Source organism: Neomonachus schauinslandi, chromosome 15 (assembly GCF_002201575.2).
Source record: "Neomonachus schauinslandi chromosome 15, ASM220157v2, whole genome shotgun sequence".
NCBI classification, from domain to species: domain Eukaryota; kingdom Metazoa; phylum Chordata; class Mammalia; order Carnivora; family Phocidae; genus Neomonachus; species Neomonachus schauinslandi.
The window spans coordinates 35,621,003-35,638,526 of NC_058417.1; the positions used below are offsets into that span (position 1 = coordinate 35,621,003).

Below are 17,524 nucleotides of genomic sequence, written 5' to 3' on the forward strand. Positions count from 1 at the left end.
AAAAAAAAAAAAAAGGGACACCTGGGTGGCTCAGTTGGTTAAGCGTCTGCCTTCGGCTCAGGTCATGATCCCAGGGTCCTGGGATCGAGTCCCACATTGGGCTCCCCGCTCAGCGGGGACTCTGCTTCTCCCTCTCCCTCTGCCTGCCGCTCCCCCCTGCTTGTGCTCTCTGACAAATAAATAAATAAAATCTTAAAAAAAAAAATGGGCAGGGGAGGGGTGCCTGGGTGTCTCAGTGGGTTGGGTGTCTGCTTTCAGCTCAGGTCATGATCCCGGGGTCCTGGGATCAAGCCCCGCATCGGGCTCCTTGCTCAATGGGGAGCTTCTCCCCTGCTTGTTCACTCTCTCTCTCTCTCTGACGAATAAATAAATAAATAAAATCTTATAAATATCTATATATTAAAAAAATAATTATAAAATGCATTTTGATGAGAGACCGTAGCTGCAGCAGGCTGTGAGCCCAATGATGGCCTCAGGCCATGTTGCAGCTGAAACCAAGCTTTGCCCAAAGGGACACTGGCTATCCCAATAGCCTCCCTCACCTCCATCCCCAATGCAAAACAGCTGCATTCATGGGTCTGGCCTTTTAGGGTGTGTTCTCTTTTTCTTCTAGGACATCCTGGCATTTATCTCGCCTCTTCACTAGAATTCAAGCAGGTGTGGTGGGAGGTGAGGGGTCACAGAGCGAAAGTGCCCTTGACCCATATCCCTTTAAGACTGGACAGAAACATACATACACACCGCACGAGGGCACATATGCATGCAAGCCCTATGACAGAAAAGCCTGAAGTCCATCTTTCTGAGCTGTCTCTACACACCGTCACTTAGAGAAGTGAATAAAACAGGAGAGTCCGGGCCAGCTTTATCCATTCTGTGAAGGGGGCAGCTTCTTATAGGAAAGGCTCAGAGATAGGAACTGGTTAGTGATTCTCAGCAAAGGAATGGCATTGTAAGATATTAGCGAACAAAGTCAACTTTCTAGAATAGAATCCTAGGTATCAGATCTGGAAGACTCTAAAAGCCAGATAATCCCGTCTTTTTTGCAAAGTCTAAAAGGTGAAGGGATTGAGTAAAGGTTGCAGCACAGCAGGTATGAGAACCTAGGAGCCCATGACCAGGACCCTGGCCCCAAGTCTGCTGTGCGAGAAGCAGCTTAGATTAATGAGGGGACAGAGAGCCACAGCCACCACCCCTATTTAAGTAGAGGTGGTAAGAACTATCAGGGACTGTGGGTACATTCCCGGAAGCTTGGGGAGTGAGGAAATGCAGTGAACTGGGAGCTTGTATGAGGCCGTTTAAGAACCAGATATATCTGCTGCTGTTTAAATGAAATCTTTGAAGATTTTCAGAACCGTCAAAGTGTGCAGAACTTTATACTAAAAGTATTTATTTATTTATTTATTTTAGTATAGTTGACAAACAATGTCACATTAGTTTCAGGGGTACAACAGAGCGATTCGGCTTCTTGCTGCCTTATGCCGTGCTCACCAGGAGTGTAGCTACCACCTGTCACCATACAATCCTATTATAATATCACTGATTATATTCCCTCCGCTGTGCCTTTTACTCCTGTGACTTATTCATCCCATCACCGGGAGCCTGTACCTCCCACTTCCCTCCCCCCATTTTGTCCAACCCCACGTTTCTTCCCCTCCAGCAACCATCAGTCTGTTCTCTGCATTTGTAGGTCTGATTCTGCTTTTTGTTTGTTTATTCATTTGTTTGGTTTTTTAGATTCCACTTCTAACTGATATCATATGGTATTTGTCTTTCTCTGACTTAGTTCACTTAGCATAATACCCTTTAGGTCCCTCCTTGTTGTTGTAAATGGCAAGATCTCATCCCTTTTTTTATGGCTGAGTAATATTCCTGTGTGTGTGTGTGTGCGTGCATGCAAATGTGTGTGTCCACTAAACTTTTTTTTTTAATGGCTTCTGTGGGGTGCCTGGGTGGCTCAGTCAGTTAAGCGACTGCCTTCGTCGGCTCAGGTCATGATCACAGGGTTCCTGGATCAAGCCCTGTGTCGGGCTCCTTGCTCAATGAGGAGTCTGCTTCTCCCTCTCTCTCTGCCACTCCCCTGGCTCATGCTCTCTCCCTCTCTCTCTCTGTCAAATAAATAAATAAAATCTTTTTTAAAAAATGGCTTCTACTGGGTTTTGTCCACTGCCTTAATGAAGAAGTTAGTGAAGAACTATCCAAGGCCAGGAAACCAGGTTGACAGAAGCCCGATCTTCCAGTGAGACCAGCTGTGGGTGCTAAATGGTGCTTGCATTGACTGTCAGTTGTAATGCCAGCCACTGAAGAAGGGGGCATGGGCTTAGCAGTCTGGTTGAGAGCAGAGGCCCTCTTCTTATGACATGTCGAGAGAGGACACTGGTCTGCAGCCCCTGCTATGGGTAAATACATGAAAGGGAAGAGTTAAGAGAGAGCAGAGCAACTGGGATCTCCTTGCTAAGTCCTGCGGCCCAAGGCCTTCCAAAGTACTGGTCACCGAGGCCTCAGAAACACAGGGGCAAGTCCTAGGGTCCTGAAGAGAAGAAAAGGGGAAAACACATGAAAGAAAGGAGATGCAGGTGTAGAACTGAATTATTCTCTATCACGTGCCAAGGCTACCTGTTTTTACCCACAGGAATATGTAGCAGTCTTTCAGAGTCAAACCCTCCATTGTTTTCTAGGTTGAGTGATTGACTGGGCCATTAAGCGTTCCTTGGCCCAAATTTCCTTCATTGGGAATAATACCTGTCCTGCTGGCCTCACAGCGTTGTTGGAAGATCTCATGAGATAATGGACATAACTTCCCTGCAGAAACCATAAAGCACTCCTCAAGTGGAAGGCAATAATATTACTGTTCTAATTACTAGGAGCCCTTCAGAGGGCTGGCCTGTGGGTGGAGAGTCATAGACACTTGGAAGGTTACCTTGCTTCTTTAGCCATCGCTCTGCACACTGGTCTTCCAAGCTGGATTGCCCTGACAGGCAGAGTAGGGAATGGATTAAACGTCCTAGAAGGGCAAAACTAGACATCTCAGTCAGATGTTCGGGGCTCACCAGCCCCCGTGGAGGCCAAGTTCTTTCTTACATTAAATCTTTTTTTTTTTAAGATTTTATTTATTTGTTTGTTTGTTTTAAGTAATCTCTACACCCAAGGTGGGCTCAGGGCTACAATCCTGAGATCAAGAGTCACATGCTCCACTAACTGGCCAACCAGATGCCCCTAAGTCTTTCCTTTTATTATTTATGCATGCTTATTTCCTCCTGCTCTGCCTGAAGATTTTCTACCTGCTGAATTACGATGTCACCTTTAGTGTTTATCCACTGAAGACGCTCACTGCTGAGGAACACAACCCAAAGGTGCCAAATTACACTCCCTGGAATGTGGAGTCCAAGTATAATAAAGACTGAGCATTTGTTTTCAGAAGGTGCCAAGGACAGGGCTAGCCCTGGAACCCTTTTGTGTATCAAGTTTCAATCTCTTCCCCTAACCCTATCCCAGATTCAGGCCATTTTACTTGCTATAGGGACTTTTTTCCAGGGGTGGGGGAGAGGGAGGGGTGGCTGTTTTGGAGAGAAGTAGCTGCATCTGTATTGAAAATGTGTAAAGAGATAGGTCTTAATGCAAAGGCATTTGTTAAGTGTGCTTTTAATAATGGAAGGAGGATGAGGAGTTCCAATGGAGATAAGATTTGGGAAACATCAGGGAAGTTTGGTTTATCGTGGGAAAGGGTCATCCTGACCCTCCAAGTTGCTGTCTTGGGTCCTCTCCTCCCTAGGCCTTTACCTTGCCTGCCTCACTTCCTCTCTCTGTATGCCAAGCCCTTGCAATTATGGACACCCTCTCTTGGCTCGGAACTCGGATAAATGCTACCTTGTTAGCTAATAGTACCATTAATTATATTAATGATTAATAGCTAATTAGTCATAATGCTGTAATACTTTCAATGGAGGCTTCCTTTCTTGCAGCAGTTCAATGTCTCAAGCACACACACATGCTCTATTCCTGGCCACAGAACAAACGCCGCTCTAAATTTGTTTTTCTGACCATTCCGGCAATCTCTACATTTCTCCAGGTTTTATTAGCTGTCCCATTTATCTGGTGACTGACCACTACTGCTATATTTTGCCTCCTTTATTTCTGTCCTCTGTCACTCATCCTACCCTCCAGTAACAGAGGCCTCCAGGAACAGAGGCCACGGGTTCTTTTTCAATTTTATTTCATAAGCCAAAGGCTCCTTTACTTCTAAGTCTCACTTGGGCCCACTTTCCTACTTTGGCCCCTTTTCTTCACTTTACCTTTCCTTAATCCTAACCCGCCCCTACTTCGGGGAGGCTCACACCCTCCGCCCCAAGCTCCCTCCCACTCTGCGTTTTGGCTTCCTTTCAGCAACCACGCCCCCAGACCCAGGGAGAGCGGTGCGCACGCGCAGTCCACGCCTTTACCTGGGCGCTCGGCAGTGGGCGGAGTGGGGGAAGGCGGGGGTGGAGCGGGAGTCGGCGGTTATCTGGGCGGCGGGGCGCTCACATTGTGGCAGCGGGGAGAAAAGGTGCGCCAGGGCCTGCCCGAGGGGCTGCGCATGCGCGCCGCCGCGCCCAGCGGCCGGGATGCCAGGGGGGCGGGCAGAGGGAGGTGTCGGCTCCCCGTTGGGCGGGGAGGGGGGGGGCGGGCGAGGGACGGGGCCGCGGGCGCGCGCGCGCTCTCGCCGCCGCTCGCCCTCCCTCCCTGCCCCCGGCTCCGCACACACAACCACACACGCACACCCCCTCCCCTGCCTCCCTCCCCGCGCGCCGCCCGCCCCGCCGGCCCCGCTCGCCCTCGCGCGCTCGGAAGGGAGTCGCGAGACGTCGGAGCGGCGGCCACGTAGCGCTGCGGCGGCGGCGGCGGCGGCGGCGGCGGCGGCCGAGGCCGGGTCTGTGGAGCGGCCCTGAGGACAGACGTTGGGCGGGGGGAGGGGCCGGCCCGGCCGGCGGTTGTTACTCGAGCGCCGCGGCTACAGGCCCCCCGCCGCAGGGATGGACCGCCGAGGCGGCGGTCGGGGCGGCGGAGGCGGAGGCGGCCGGCCAGGGTGAGTAGGGGCCCCTGCCCCCCACGCACACGCCACAGTCGCGGCTGCGCCCCTTGCAGCAGCCCTTCCTCTCCGCTGCCCGCCGGGCCGGCCGGGGCTCGGGCGCCGGGTTAACCCTTCGCCGAGGCAGCTGCGTGCACTAGGCCGGAGCAGCCCCCATCCGGCGGGGAGGCCCGGGGCGCTGCGCTCCTCTGGCCGCGAGCTCGGGCCGGGGGCGCCCGCTTCTGCTCCTTCGGCCCCTCGCTCCCGGACCCGGGCCGGGCTCCAGTTTTGCAGAGAGCCCGCTCGCCCCGAGGCCCGAGGGGAGGCTGGGGTTGCCTGGGTTAGCGGGCCGAAGGAGAGGTTTGCACCGGTCCTCCAGCGAGCATTCCCCTGCCCTGCAGCTGGTGGCGTGCACCCATTGCCTCCCGGGCCCTGCGGTTGCGCCCAAACCTCCAACCCCTGGGAGTATTGTGCCGCTCGAGATAAAATGCATCCAATGTACACCCGCCCAACACTCACCCCAGAGGGTAATGCAGACCTTTCTCCACCCCCACCTCCTCCTCCCCTCCAATCAGGCTCTACTGAAGATTCTTAGATGGGAGACACTAAAGGTAGTGACACCCCCGTTACATCTGCACATAACATGTTCATTGTCGAGGGATGTCTCCTGTAGAAATGATAAATGCCCCTGCCTCACCCTCGAAGTCTGTCTTCACGATTTGAGATCCCATATGCTCTTCTTTGAAGAGGGCCAGTCTTTGATCACATTTAAGTACATCCCTCCCCCACCACACACACACACACACACACACACACTCACACACACACTCTCTCTCTCTTCCTGATTGCCAGAGCAGCCCCTGTCATTGCGGATCCATTGTCAGGAATGGCTTGTGCCAATCAAAGGAATGTGCTTTTGCTTTTGGAGAGGGGTTCTTTCCACAACCATGTTCTCAGGATGTTCCTGCGTGAGTCTGTGATGGTCCCCATGTTCAAGCATCGTTATCATAGTGTTTTCCTGATCTGCATCTCCGGTGTGCCCTGAATAATACCTGAGTGATGCTTTTTTCCTCAGTCGATTAGATACATGTGTGTGGGCATTTCCATTTATTTTGTTTTAATATGTAAGATCGGTCGTCAAGGCATAGTAACTACATAGGGTGGTGTTTTGGGAAGAATGTGTATTTTTTTTTTCCCCCAGAGATGGCCAGGCCTGTGTATTGTTCTGGGAATGGCAACTAGCACATGCTTTGTTGACAACATGTGTATGCTTAAGGAATGACGAGCTGCTGTGGCTAGCATGTGTGTGCAACGAATGCAAGGGATGTTCCCGCCTAGGGCTGATTTGAGAGTGGTCAGCTGCACAGTCCTGTATCAGGACTGTGCACATGTATTCTGATAGATACTACCTTTAGTATAATTTTGTTTAAAATGATCACCTCTGAGTTTTAGTGATTCTGGAAATGTCTGCTTCAGTGGTTTTTAACCTTTGAGAATCATGAAAGCCTTTAGGGTCCTCTTTTTCGTGAAAGAGACGCTCATGATTTTTGTATGCAATTACAGTCCTCTTGAAGCTAGTCCTGGGACAGTCAGGTTGAGATCTCTATTATGCAAAAGTGAAAGGAACTTGAGTTTTGTGTTTTGTTTTGTTTCTTGAGGATTGGCATTACAGTACTTTGGTCCTGAGCAGTAAGCAACAAAGTAGATGATACATGTATCCTTGTGTTTTGTTCTTTCATTACGTTCCCTGTCTTCCTGTAAAAAGGAGATGTATGTGAGAATTTCAGAAAAAGTTAAAACTGGGGTCAAAATAATTGGTCTGAATTTGACCAGTTGATGATGTATGTTCCTTGCACTGTTTTCTAAATGTAGCATATTTCAACAGCAAAGTCAGTGGTCTGTTTCATGATACCTATCCATGATGTGTTGATGGAGGTTGACTTGATTTCTTAAAAGAAAGCTTTGTCATTCCCATAGTAGAGCACCTGCTCTGTGCAGATTTTTTCAACTTTATTAGATATGATTTCATGTCTTTATTCAGGGTGACATTGCCACCAGAACCATCCATTTTAAAGTTTTGTTTTAATGGGAGGATCTTAATTGCAGTTAGGGAATTCAGTCCCCGTGTTTAGAATTTAGAACAAGGGATGAACTTTGCACTATTCTATCAACAAGCAGGGGATAAATATCAGCTATTCTTGTTTAAATCACTCTGCATCCAGCTTTTGCCTTTTGATTATATTTCAACCAAGGGGGATTTATTCCACTTGTGATAGGTGTTGTGATGGGCAGTGACATTAAAGAAACATAGTCCCCAGCTCTCCAGGAGCTTACAGCTCTGACAATATTTTTTACTTGAAGAATCCTTTGAGACCTTTTATTTATTTATTTTTTACATTTTTGAGGTTCTGAGAGGCTACCCAATTCATGGTATTAACTTGTTTTGGAAGGCGGTGGGGGAGGCTTGGAATCTTGCATAGAACCTGTTCCACACACCTGAAGAATAGCATTTATTCTAATAATTAGGCAGTATACCCTATGAAGTTTGAAAGCATGCTGAGATGGCAAATATTGCATTTTTTATTATCTAATAAACATGCTTGAAGTGGCTTATATTACAGGTTATATTTTTTGTTCATGTCATGCCTGAAGCTTTACTGTCGGAAATTATTTGCCTATCCTAAACCCAGACCATTTCAACGTTGCAAATATGTTACTTTGTCAGCGTCGTAGAGTGACAGATCACTAAAATCTCAGGGGACAGTGTGCTTCCTTGATTTAATATTGCAGAACCTCTTCTAACCAGTCCCTTACCTAGTTAAACACCCACACACCACAGAGCAGCTGATCATAGAACACGTATGGCTGTGAGAATAGCATTCTGTCTGCCAGATTCAGAGCTTGGAGGCTGGAAAACAATTGCATGGCAGTGAAACACTTAAGGAGTAGTGGGGCCAGCAGCTCCCTCATTAATATAAACAGCTTGCTTTAGTTTCTTCAGCACTCTTCCTCAGACACCCTTCCCTTAGGAGGTTTCAGATCAGCGGCTCCTACTCAAGGGAAACAGCACCTACTTTCTGCAACTGTGGCCTCAAGATGTAATTCGTGATACCCAGAGCTGTTTCCATTTCTGCTCAAAGTATGGGAAGTAATCTTGTAGTGTGGTAAGAAAATACTTTTCAAGTCTGTAGAAAAAAGTTGGTTAGTAATGCTACTGATTTGATTTTGTTTTTGAATGTCTAGAGCCTGTCAAAGAAGTAACCTGTAAAAGTGAACTGTTTAAAAAAAAAAAAAAATCACCCTTTACTCAAGGGTTTTAAATAATTTCACCAAGAATGTGAATATACTCTTGAGTTTCATTTCCCTTGTTGTAAAAACGTGAAGAGACAGCCAACAACAACAACAAAAACCCCTGTGAATTCTCTTATATTTTGAACCATAGCCTTTGGAACTAGTTATTCTAAAGGAGGTGACTGTATTTCCTGGCAGGGAACTCTTGGGTCTTGTGCTCCAGCTTTAGGTATGATAGTCTTCTCAGCTGTTGTCACCATTTCTGACAGTTAACGCTTGAATTTACTTTGATAGAGGGAACCGGTGTTGCAGGTAGTGAATTTAGCTGAAGGAGGATCAGGGAGATGGTCCTTCGGAGCCTGGCAGAACAGGATTTGAATCAGCTCCAGCAGTTACTGACTCTACGGCATTGAGCAAATCACCTTGACCTCTCTGGCCTCACTTACCTCAACAGTAGAATGGGATTTGTTTTAAGGATTAGAGATAATACATGCAAGCTGCTAGCACAGTTCCTGGCACATGTCCGTTTGAAGGACTCAAAAACAGTAGGACACGGCTGATGTGGGAAATAGAGATCATTTTGGCTGACAAGAGGTCTGGTGCTGCGACCTGCATACTTTCATTTGTGCAGATTTGGGATGAAAAAATTGCAAATATTTGACTTGGAGCATACCTAAGTCTTGCAGGTGCAGTGTGCATATTGGAACTTTGATTTGTTGCTCTATGGCTGGCTGAACGTGGTAGAGACAATAAAACTTAGCTCCAAATTCTGCAGTGCTACCCACAGGCTGTCTTGTTTTAAAGCTATTCAGAGCTTGTGTGGTGAAGGGGGTGTTTTAGGACATAAACGTGTCTCAATGAATTCTGTGTCCAGAGTTGAATCACGTGCAAAGCCTTGTGTAAATTTTCATGGTTAATGCAAGCCATAAAGTGCTTGGTAGAATCAGTGAAGACATCAGATGCTTATTTTAGTTAATCTGTTTGTTTATATAGCAGTTATGTATGATTTTAAAAAACACTTATGAACATTTTCTCCTGAAGAATTCCCATTGCTCATCTGAGGTTTTGATCATAAACTGTTATTAGGGTTATAAGTTTGAGTGCCTTAGGCATTTTTGCTTTGGTGGGTGAAGGAAAGAAAAGTAAAGTTCCCTTACCTGTCAAATTTTATCAACTCTCCACTTTAGGCCTCTACCTACAGATTGTGTGTGTGTATTCCTTAGCCTTGTTTTTAGCCTGAAAGGTAATTTTATGGTAAAATATGACATTTTTTTCCTCTTTAAAATATAGTTTAAGAGATTGCTTTGGAGAGTAGATTCAGGGGCGTGTATACAGTTTTAAAAATAGAATTTCTTGGCTTCTGTAGAATTATTCTGTCATTTTTGCAGGATATCATTGTGATAAGTCTGTGAACCCCCAAGAGTTACCTAGAGACTTTTCTGATAAGGTAGACACATCAATAATGCATTAGGATTTACCTCAGGGGACTGTGCTAATCCGTATTTTCTTTATTATTGAGCCACCTAGGGCTTTCCCATCAATGGAATCAGTCACTAGTATTGGATTGCTGATAAAGAAGGATTGGCAAATAATGGTCTTAGACTTGCCTTAGATTTTGCAGAACACTTGAAAAAATTTAATCTCACCCAGATGTATAATAATAATAAGAGCACTTACGCTATGTGAGCCCAGACTAACTAAGCAAATAAAATTTAGATGATTGAGTTACATATTTTTTTTCTCAACGATAATACATTTTGCTAAGAAAACATTTTCTGGGGAGGAGGGTGCTATTTTTTTTTTTAACTGTTATTTTTTCTGGTTTACTGGAGTCAAATGGCCTAGCGGAGATCTAGTTGCTCCTGTCAGTTTCTTGATAAACCAATCAGTGTGTAGCGAGAAGGGACTGTTGGAAGGGAACAGAAATAGAAATGATGCGGAGTGTGGCTCCAGAGCCTGATTTCTTGATCTTGCTATGCATGTGGTATCAGAGGGTTCTTACTCTTAGCTGGGTTTCACAGAGATATACAGTGTTGGGTGATTCCTTTTGTCTTTAATGCTAGTGAAGAATAGAATCTTTAACCGCTTTGGAATTTAGACTTTTCAGCTTTGGAATTTTGATTCAGTTTTGGAGATTCAATGGAATATAACTTACTGATTACACTGTGTGGCCTACAAAATGAGATTTATCACTAGGCCCTTTTGAGTTGTTTTCATAAAGTAATGTCAGTGGCCTGTGAACATTGAAACACATGATGAAGTGTTGGGTTATTTGATTTTGTTTTGTTTTGAGGGGATGAGGAGAGTGTGGTCTTAGTTGTATAGGTAAATCTATGTATTTTCCCCAATTCCTCTTAAGACTGTGACCCAGATGCCCAGAGACTTTTCCTGTAATAATATACTGTTCAAGCTGGGATTTGAAGTTACCTTGCCTAAAAGATCCTCCTTGTAGAGAGCCCTACAGTTTTCTTTCTAGCCTACAAATTCGTCTAAATAAACACAACAAAAGTTTGGGAAAAACCTAATGTATGTCAGTATAGAATTGTAAATAGGGTATATTCATACAGTAGAATAAATTTTATAACTGCAAAAAAGAATGAGGAAACTCTTCATGTGTTGCTGTGGGAAAATCTCTAAGCTATACATAAGTGGAATACAGTATGTACTCATTTGTGCATGGTGTCCTTAGCTCAAACTTAATGTTTCTAAAATTCACTCATATTTTCGTGTATAACAACAATTAGTTTTTCCTCATATAATATGCAAATGTATGCATATATTATAATTTATTTGTCCATTCTACCATTGATGGACATTTGGATTATTTCTGATTTGGGCTATCATGTGTAATGGTGCTCTATCCACTATATTTTCTTCTGTACTTAAAAATTTTGATCTGGGACGCCTGGGTGGCTCAGTTGTTAAGCGTCTGCCTTCGGCTCAGGTCATGATCCCAGGGTCCTGGGATCGAGCCCCGCATCGGGTTCCCTGCTCTGCGGGAAGCCTGCTTCTCCCTCTCCCACTCCCCCCTGCTTGTGTTCCCTCTCTCGCTCTCTCTCTGTCAAATAAATAAATAAAATCTTAAAAAAAATTTTTTTGATCCATGTGAATGTATACCCACTAAATAATTTTTCGTTTAAAAAGTATCCCTCAACTATCCATAGGAAAATTATAATGTCCTATTTTAAATTAAATATTGAAATATTTAGTGGGGCAAAATAATTTCAAACCTTTTTTTTTTTTGAGTACATTCTCAAAGACCTAGCTTGGATTTTTACAATATTAAGAAAATCCCCAAGTCAACCTGAGAGCAAACCCTATATATTTTTATCCTTAAAGAGGGGTTAAATATGACAGAATATGTCTTAAAAATAGTTACGTCTCTTGAAAGATCTTTGTACCTGATAAATATTTCTTTCATTGCTTCATTTCATAATAATGATACAATAATCCCTCTTGCATTGCTAATTATTAAAAATGTTTACTTAATATTTTTATAACTGTGGTATATTTAAACTTTTTGGAAACCCAAGGTTTTAAACAAATAGCAACAGGAGAAACTTACTTAAATGTCGTTAACCTGGTTTGGAATGTTGTGAAGTGCAGTGGGCCTGCTGCCGAGCCTGGCGGGGGAAGGTGCTCCTGCGGGCCCAGGTGCTGTAATCACTGCTGGGGCGCCATTTCTGTTGAAAAGTGCATTTGGTCACATTTTTTGGCTGTAATTGCACTATTGTCATTTTCTCCTTCTTATTGCCCAAACATGGAAATAATGATTAAAATATAAACCTGTAAAGCAGTGGTTCTCAACCAAGGGCAATTTTGCCTCCAGGAGATGTTGGGCACTGTCTGGAGATACCTTTGATTGACACAAGTGGGGCTCCGGGGGTGCTCCTGGCATCCAGCGGGCAGAGGCCAGGGAGGCTGCGGATCATCCTACAGTGCACAGGACAGCCCCTCGCAACAAAGAATGATCTGGTCTAAAACGTCAGTTGTGCTGAGGTTGAGAAACACTGCCCTACAGCAGCTCCCTAAGCTGATGCTCTGAGGCAGGTAGCAATTTTAGCACTGACTTTGTTAGATTTAGCACATGAAAGTCATATTTAGCTTATCTGGTCTAGAGAAGAAGTAAGCTAGGAAATTGTCTAAATTGTAATAAGGAGGACACCTGGGTGGCTCAGCCATTAAGCGTCTGCCTTTGGCTCCGGTCATGATCTTGGGGTCCCGGGATGGAGCCCCGCATCGGGCTCCCTGCTCAGCTGGGAGTCGGCTTCTCCCTCTCCCACTCCCCCCTGCTTGTGTTCCCTCTTTCACTGTATCTCTCTCTGTCAAATAAATAAATAAAATCTTTAAAAAAATACAATTTTTTACAGGCGCCCCTGTAATAAGGTTTTAAATATGAAAACTGATTTTAGTATAAGTTTTAGTGGACGAGTCCTCTCAAAAAAATTTTTTTATTATTAAGTAAGCACTACCCCCAACGTGGGGCTGGACTCATGACCCCAAATCTAAGAATCAATCGCATGCTGTACTCACTAAGCCAGCCAGGCGCTCCTAGTGATCTTTTTAAAAAATAAACCTATTTATAGTCTCCTAGTGGGTAAACCAGATTATTTTGGAAGATAGTTCTTATCTACAAGATTATTCACAAAGAGAAAAAGTCTATATATATTATACAGTGTGAAGACTTTTTTTTCAAAGCAGATACATTTTAACTGTTATGATCCTAAGGTGTATCTTGTTCTGCTCTAAAAGAAAATATTTGGTTGTTTGACATAAAGTATATTTAAATCTTGTATAATGTGGTAAGTTAAACAATATTGGTAAGTGACACAATGTTTAAATTAAATTTGGAAAATACATGCATAGTACAAAAATTTTCTACTTTCAAATGGCTAGTTACTTCCTGTCAGGTTGTGGGAAAGAATGTATACACTTCTGGGGCGCCTGAGTGGCTCAGTTGGTTAAGTGACCAGCTCTTGGTTTTGGCTTAGGTCTTGAGGTCTGGGCTCCCTGCTCAGCGGGGAGTCTGCCTGAGATTCTTTCTCTCCCTCTTCCTCTGCCCCTCCTCCCCTCCCCCCACTGCGTGCATGCGTGTGCTCTCAAATAAATAAATAAATAAAATCTTAAAAAAAAAAAAGAATGTATACACGTCTGCATCTATTCCGCCTTGTCAGATATTATAATAATATCCAAAAGACAGTTTGTCCCACCTCCCAGTCTCTCTTCAACCTTTTCATCAACTCAAATGGAAAGTTAGATTTTCTTTTTCTTTGAAGATCACTTCTGTCTCTAAGGTCAGGTGCTGTAGTGAGCACTAAAAGACTTGTCCACAGAAGCCAAATATTGCAGAATTGGACCGTTCTCAAGCCAGAACTGTTTACTGAATTCCCTCTAGCACTCTTTCTTAAGCTTTTTGACCATGACCCCCAGTAAGAAGCAGTACACATGTGGTCGCGTGTGTTCTCTCATATTCATACCCCCACCCACAACTGAAACAAAAACTTCATGAAACAGTACTTACCCTTACTGGTCGTTAGGCAGTCTGTTGTTTTTTTATTCCATTTCATTTTGCAAAATTGGGGTGGGTCAGGCAGTTTGAAAATCACCCTATGTGAAAATCATCCTTTTGTGCTTAACGAAAATTATTTTCTTGAAATAGATGCTAAACAAACGCTTATTGGGCTAAAGGGGGTTGGGAGAGTGCTCAAATTAAAAGCTATGCTTAGAATTATATGTTTGAAGTAGAAATCCAAGTCATGTGGCATGAAGAAAATCATTGTATTTATGACCTTATTCCATGTAGAAAGGTAATTCTTAAAGACCAAAAACTCTAGAAGGGTTGAGGTTGGATCCTCATTTTGCCTAGTGTTTTTTTGTTTTGTTTTGTTTTTTTTAAGATTTTATTTATTTGACAGAGAGAGACACAGCGAGAGAGGGAACACAAGCAGGGGGAGTGGGAGAGGGAGAAGCAGGCTTCCCGCGGAGCAGGGAGCCCGATGCGGGGCTCGATCCCAGGACCCTGGGATCATGACCTGAGCCGAAGGCAGACGCTTAACGACTGAGCCACCCAGGCGCCCCTTGCTTAGTGTTTTAAGCTATGGTATTTCAAGAGGTAGTACCCCTACTATTGCTTAGTGTACACACACACACACACACACAGTCTGTGTTTGTTTGTTATTAAGTTTGTTTATTAGGTAGAACTGAGGGGATTAACAAATATGTGGAAAGATTTTTTTTTAACTCTGTAATATGACTTTCTTTAACACAGAGCCTGGTTTAGACAATAATTTGCTTATGTAGAATGGTTACAGAATAAAAATCTACCAACGACTCAGTAGTGAGCGTTTACTTCTGTGTGAAAATCTGATTCCAGAGTTGGACTGTGTTTTAGAGACAGCTCTATCAGAAAAGCACTCATCAGAACTTAGTTCTCCAGAAGGATAAAACTTTAAAGTTACTTGGTTGGCATTGTCTTTCATTTCTGTCCCAGAGTTATATACTGTCTGTAGTTTTGTTATTCATCAACCTTTACAAAACATTTGCCATTTGGGGCGCCTGGGTGGCTCAGTTGGTTAAGCGACTGCCTTCAGCTCAGGTCATGATCCTGGAGTCCCGGGATCGAGTCCCGCATCAGGCTCCCTGCTCAGCAGGGAGTCTGCTTCTCCCTCTGACCCTCCCCCCCTCATGCTCTCTATCTCATTCTCTCTCAAATAAATAAATAAAATCTTTAAAAAAAAAAACATTTGCCATTTAATCCTCTATAACCTTTTGAGGTAGTGTATTATTATTGCCCCATTTTGCCAGCAGGGAAATTGAGACAAAGTGAGGTTATGTAACTTGCCAAGTTAAATATGTTCTTTTCTTGGCAAAGAGATTTCATAAGAAAGGACCTGTTAAATCATTTTATTTTGCTAATTAAAAACTGAAGTTGGGGCACCTGGGTGGCTCAGTCGTTGAGTGTCCGCCTTCGGCTCAGGTCATAGTCCCGGGGTCCTGGGATTGGGCCCTGCATCGGGCTCCCTGCTCAGCGGGGGACCTGCTTCTCCTCTCCCTCTCCCTCTCCCCCTGCTTGTGTTCCCTCTCGCTGTCTCTGTCAAATAAATAAACGAAAATTTAAAAAAAAAACAACAAAACCCTGAAGTTTAGGGGCACCTGGGCAGCTCAGTCTCATTTAAGCATCTGACTCTTGATTTCGGCTCAAGTCATGATCTCAGGGTTGTGAGTTCGAGCCCCGCACCGGGCTCTGACGCAGCAGGGAGTCTGCTTGAAGATTCTCTCCCTCTGCCCCTTCCTCCTGCTCACTTGCATACACACATGCTCTCTCTCTCAACTAAATAAATCTTCAAAAAAAACCCTGAAGCTTAAAAAATAGAATTTAAAAATCCATAAATATTTCTGGCTTTTAGAAACCAGAGACTGAATAAGTCATTTGTTTTAATTTTTAAATTAACGTACACCACACAATTGACATTGTGGTGTGTACAGTTCTTTGAATATCAGTACATGTTAGTGATTCATGTAACCACCACCACAGTCAGGATGCAGAACAATTCCATCACCTGAAAAACTCCCTGCTGCTGCCTTCATACACTCCCCCACACCGCATCCCTGGCAAGCGGTGACCTGTTGCTCATACCTATCCTTTTCTCTTCTGGAGAATGTTCTGTAAATGGGATCAAACCATATGTAACCTTTTGAGACTGACTTTTTTGGCATTATGCCTTTGAGATTCATCCCAGTTTTTGTGTGTATCAGCAGTTCCTTTTTGTTGCCAAGTAATATTCCATTCTGTGGATGGATTACAGATTGTTTTTCCATTCACCTGTTGAAGGACATTTGGATTGTTTCCATTTTGAGGTGATTATGAACCAAGCCTCCAGAAATATTCATGGATAGGTTTCAGGGTGAATGTGAGTTTTCATTTCTCTAGAGTGGCTCCCTGGGAACAGGATCACTGGGTCGTGTAGTCCGTATGTCAGTCTGTTTTCCAGAGCGAATGTGCTCTTTTGCATCCCCACCGGAAACATGAAAGTTCCAGTTGTTCTGGATCTTTGTTAGCACCTGATATTGTCAGTATTTTTCATTTTAGCCATTCTAACAGGTGTAGAGAAATAATTCATTTTGAGCCTTATGACAAGAATCTGGGTGGTAGGTCCAACTCTGCCGTCAACTAGCTACTGACTTAAAGGAGCCCTTTAACTTTTCTGAGCATCTTGTTTGCTTTCTCTCATATAATAGGGAGTATTGAATGTGCTGTAAGTTCTCCTGTAATTCCCAAATTCATTGATGTGGAAAGAGAAATCCTTGGCAAGAGGACAGATTTGTGTTCGCTTATGCACCAAAAGCCTATTGACAGATCTTCTGAGCTAAAGTAAAAACACTGTAAGCAGTATACATATTTATAAATAGAATCCATATGAATTACTTGATATTTATAACTATAGTTTGTTTTTTGGAGCTAAACATAAATTTGTGATGGTGTGTGTCACATCTAGAAGCAAAAATTACATAGCTAATGTTACTGTTAACATTGACAACCTATAATCTTTTGGCTAATGTCTGATGTTTTTATAATATAACTATTTCTTAGCTTTCTAGGGTTACAGTTTGTAAAATTTAATCACAAATATTTTGCCATTTCCTGTCATGAATGGGGGATCACTTTTTTAAAAGATTACATATTTAGGAACTTGCCCTTAATGACTTTTTTGAGTTTGAGACAAATTGCTTCTATATAGCATGAAGAAGAATAGCTTTATTATTTTTCTTAAAAATTATACATGCTTATTTAAAACTAAGGATTACAGAAAAATATAAAGAAATAAAGTATCTCCTTCCCCACCCTCACCCCATCCTGAGATATCTCTGGGTATGACTGTACATATCATGTAAGGACATGGTTTTTACATTAATGAGATGGCATGATCCTACCATTTAGTCTTTTTTTTTTTTTTTTTTTCTGATGTGGACTTACTTCTTTGTTAATTAATATAAATCTATATCATAATCTGGATGGCTACGTAGTATGCCAGTGTCTGTGCATACCATTATTTAGGTTTCAAGTTTTTTGTTATAATAAATAATGCTACAGTGAATGCCCTTGTATACATATCTTTTTATGCTTGTGGCATTATCTTCTTTTTTTTTTTTAAAGATTTTATTTATTTATTCATGAGAGACAGAGAGAGAGAG

At 43.5% G+C, this 17,524-nt stretch overlaps 1 protein-coding gene across 1 annotated transcript in view; it reads left to right on the forward strand.

Moving 5' to 3' along the window:
- The first annotated feature begins 4,771 nt into the window (after window positions 1-4,771).
- The window catches only part of ZNF652 (zinc finger protein 652), a 55,596-nt gene continuing 42,843 nt past the window's right edge, over window positions 4,772-17,524 (forward strand). Inside the window, exon 1 of the mRNA XM_021704346.2 lies at window positions 4,772-5,059. The gene's annotated coding sequence lies outside the window, so the exon portion shown is untranslated. The remainder of the gene's footprint in view (window positions 5,060-17,524) is intronic.